A 4,442-nucleotide genomic window follows, 5' to 3' on the forward strand; every position below is an offset into this window, starting at 1 on the left:
CACAGCGAAAATCTGGACAAAACATTTTTTTTTGCAGTGAGAGTAGTTGATGACTAGAACAGTTTGTGGGTGAAGTTGTGAGTCCCTCTAATCTCAATATCTTTAAATCTTGCTTAAACCGTGACTAAAAGACATTCCAATCAAATCTAATCCACGTTTCTACAATGCCCAAGAGTTCCATTAGCAATGATTGACCAGTGTTCATAAAACAGAAATATAGCTTGTAGTGTGACAAAGAAACTGTTTTTATTAAAACTGTATATAAATGTCATAAGGACCAAATCAACAGGCACAGAGCGTGCAATATGGATCAATGGGGACCATAAGAATTTCACCGATATATGCGTATATATACATATAGTGTGGAAATTATATTTCAACATTTTCAATGGTAAAGACATTGTGTAGTAAACAGTAAATCCAGTTTTTAATAGTGAAAATTTAATCTCTGTTTAAAAACTAAAATATGAACAGGTAAATAAAAATTCTTTAAAAACAACAGTCTACAGTTAAATATACAATTACATCTCATAAAAACATTTAATTACCATAATTACTGCACAACATGAAATGTCTTGGGGAATTTTTCTTTTGAGTTATAAAGCTATTCAGTTTGTATGAAGCTATTTCAATCATTTGAAGCTATTTCAATCATTTGAAGCTATTTGAAGCTATTTCGATTGTTTGAAGCTATTTCGATTGCTTGAAGCTATTTCGATTGTTTGAAGCTATTTTGATTGCTTCTTGAACAACAAAATCTGGTCTTGTATCACAACAAAATTTTTTATAAGCCTATTTACTGTAAATTTAATTTTTGTTTTTTGCCGGCAAAGATTAATAGCAACGAATTCGAAATAGTTTCAATTACAGGTACAGTAGGCCTTTTTTTACTGTAAATCGTGAAATCAACACGCCCTGAAAAACTTGATTAGCACCAAAATACAAGTTGAGTTGATTTAAAGTATTTATTTTCATTCGTCTTTACAATGTTTACATGTCTGGGGGAATAAAATGGCGGGGTGGGTGGGGTGGGGAGAAGGATTGTTAGAAAAACCCAAAAAACATTTCATATTTTAAATTATGTAATATAAAATGTAAATACAAAACATGATATCAATAATCTTCCATGAGGATTGACCTTGTACTGAGTCACGAACAAAATATGATATCAATAATCTTCCATGAGGATTGACCTTGTACCGAGTCAACAACCAAAACATGTTTCACATATTGTGATATTTATTTATCATTAAAATATATTGACTTTAAAAAAACATTTTCAACAGGTTGATAAATCACGGTAACAACCTCAATGCAAGTCAATAACTGTTAATTCATATTCATTCTAATGACTAAATAAAGCAGGAAAAACAGCTAAGTGGAGCACCTCTGTTTAATTTAATCGATACAGCAGTATTTTATACCATACATGACAGAACATAGGAATGTACACTTGTATTTTATACCTGAAATCACACAGAATAGGAAGAGACATATTGCACACAACTCAAAACTAAAGGTAATATATCAAGTGTATTATTAAAATTATTAAAAACTACAATCCTACATCAACTAAACAATTATAAATCCCCCCCGGAGTCTGAGGAGAAAGGCCTGGTAATTAAATCCTGTCCGAGTCTGAGGAGAAAGGCCTGGTAATTACATCCTGTCTGAGTCTGAGGAGAAAGGCCTGGTAATTAAATCCTGTCTGAGTCTGAGGAGAAAGGCCTGGTAATTAAATCCTGTCCGAGTCTGAGGAGAAAGGCCTGGTAATTACATACTGTCTGAGTCTGAGGAGAAAGGCCTGGTAATTACATCCTGTCTGAGTCTGAGGAGAAAGGCCTGGTAATTACATCCTGTCTGAGTCTGAGGAGAAAGGCCTGGTAATTACATACTGTCTGAGTCTGAGGTGAAAGGCCTGGTAATTAAATCTTGTCTGAGTCTGAGGAGAAAGGCCTGGTAATTAAATCCTGTCTGAGTCTGAGGAGAAAGGCCTGGTAATTACATCCTGTCTGAGTCTGAGGTGAAAGGCCTGGTAATTACATCCTGTCTGAGTCTGAGGAGAAAGGCCTGGTAATTACATCCTGTCTGAGTCTGAGGTGAAAGGCCTGGTAATTACATCCTGTCGGTGTCTGAGGAGAAAGGTCTGGTAATTACATCCTGTCTGAGTCTGAGGAGAAAGGCCTGGTAATTACATCCTGTCTGAGTCTGAGGAGAAAGGCCTGGTAATTACATCCTGTCCGAGTCTGAGGAGAAAGGCCTGGTAATTACATCCTGTCGGTGTCTGAGGAGAAAGGTCTGGTAATTACATCCTGTCTGAGTCTGAGGTGAAAGGTCTGGTAATTACATCCTGTCGGTGTCTGAGGAGAAAGGTCTGGTAATTACATCCTGTCTGAGTCTGAGGAGAAAGGTCTGGTAATTACATCCTGTCTGAGTCTGAGGTGATAGGCCTGGTAATTAAATCCTGTCTGAGGTGAAAGGCCTGGTAATTAAATCCTGTCTGAGTCTGAGGAGAAAGGCCTGGTAATTACATCCTGTCCGAGTCTGAGGAGAAAGGCCTGGTAATTACATCCTGTCCGAGTCTGAGGAGAAAGGCCTGGTAATTACATCCTGTCTGAGTCTGAGGAGAAAGGCCTGGTAATTATATCCTGTCCGAGTCTGAGGAGAAAGGCCTGGTAATTAAATCCTGTCTGAGTCTGAGGAGAAAGGCCTGGTAATTAAATCCTGTCTGAGGAGAAAGGCCTGGTAATTAAATCCTGTCTGAGTCTGAGGAGAAAGGCCTGGTAATTACATCCTGTCTGAGTCTGAGGAGAAAGGCCTGGTAATTACATCCTGTCCGAGTCTGAGGAGAAAGGCCTGGTAATTACATCCTGTCTGAGTCTGAGGAGAAAGGCCTGGTAATTAAATCCTGTCTGAGTCTGAGGAGAAAGGCCTGGTAATTAAATCCTGTCTGAGGAGAAAGGCCTGGTAATTAAATCCTGTCTGAGTCTGAGGAGAAAGGCCTGGTAATTACATCCTGTCTGAGTCTGAGGAGAAAGGCCTGGTAATTAAATCCTGTCTGAGTCTGAGGTGAAAGGCCTGGTAATTACATCCTGTCTGAGTCTGAGGAGAAAGGCCTGGTAATTACATCCTGTCGGTGTCTGAGGAGAAAGGCCTGGTAATTACATCCTGTCTGAGTCTGAGAAGAAAGGCCTAGTAATTACATCCTGTCTGAGTCTGAGGAGAAAGGCCTGGTAATTACATCCTGTCTGAGTCTGAGGAGAAAGGTCTGGTAATTAAATCCTGTCTGAGTCTGAGGTGAAAGGCCTGGTAATTAAATCCTGTCTGAGTCTGAGGAGAAAGGCCTGGTAATTAAATCCTGTCTGAGTCTGAGGTGATAGGCCTGGTAATTAAATCCTGTCTGAGTCTGAGGTGAAAGGCCTGGTAATTACATCCTGTCTGAGTCTGAGGAGAAAGGCCTGGTAATTAAATCCTGTCTGAGTCTGAGGAGAAAGGCCTGGTAATTAAATCCTGTCTGAGTCTGAGGAGAAAGGCCTGGTAATTAAATCCTGTCTGAGTCTGAGGAGAAAGGCCTGGTAATTACATCCTGTCCGAGTCTGAGGAGAAAGGCCTGGTAATTACATCCTGTCCGAGTCTGAGGTGAAAGGCCTGGTAATTAAATCCTGTCCGAGTCTGAGGAGAAAGGCCTGGTAATTACATCCTGTCCGAGTCTGAGGAGAAAGGCCTGGTAATTAAATCCTGTCCGAGTCCGAGGAGAAAGGCCTGGTAATTAAATCCTGTCTGAGTCTGAGGAGAAAGGCCTGGTAATTACATCCTGTCCGAGTCCGAGGAGAAAGGCCTGGTAATTAAATCCTGTCTGAGTCTGAGGAGAAAGGCCTGGTAATTAAATCCTGTCTGAGGAGAAAGGCCTGGTAATTAAATCCTGTCTGAGTCTGAGGTGAAAGGCCTGGTAATTACATCCTGTCTGAGTCTGAGGAGAAAGGCCTGGTAATTACATCGTTTTCACACAATAGAACTTTTTCCGTAAAAAAATGTGAACTTCATTTATTTTATAACAATTGCTAAAACAATATCAATCAGCTTGTTGTCCCAGATTTAAGCATCTGGGTTCTTAGTGTGGAAGGAAACTGGAGAACCAAGGAAAAACCACGTGGTCGGACAGTTGATGCCATTACTTGTCACGTCGGGGAATCGAACCCTGGCCGCCAAGGTGAAAGGCAAGTGTGTTACCACTGTACCACTTGACCACACTTAGCTTTTCCCATCACTCCATACCAGCTGTTTACAACCAGATAAGTGTATAAATATCAATACTGGAGTATTTTAGGTACAAGTCCATATAATAGGAACCCTATCAGTCACTTTTGTAATGAAGAAGAGTTTGGATTTATTATGCGGTTAAATCAATTTTTATGACTTTATTATTCATGCTTTACACATAA

The 4,442-nt window shown here is 39.8% G+C and overlaps 1 long non-coding RNA gene across 3 annotated transcripts; it reads left to right on the forward strand.

Annotated features, from left to right (window-relative positions):
• Positions 1–521: 521 nt before the first annotated feature.
• Positions 522–4,403, forward strand: LOC117320337. Of its 3 annotated transcripts, none has more exons than XR_004531011.1 (3): positions 522–2,144; positions 2,481–3,266; positions 3,907–4,403. It is a non-coding gene; the product is annotated as an uncharacterized LOC117320337 (long non-coding RNA). The 3 variants fall into 3 exon arrangements; XR_004531012.1 differs by having other exon boundaries at positions 3,945–4,403; XR_004531010.1 differs by having other exon boundaries at positions 525–2,144; positions 2,481–3,639; positions 3,900–4,403.
• Positions 4,404–4,442: the final 39 nt, after the last annotated feature.

Source organism: Pecten maximus, unplaced genomic scaffold, assembly GCF_902652985.1.
Source record: "Pecten maximus unplaced genomic scaffold, xPecMax1.1, whole genome shotgun sequence".
Classification (NCBI taxonomy): Eukaryota; Metazoa; Mollusca; class Bivalvia; order Pectinida; family Pectinidae; genus Pecten; species Pecten maximus.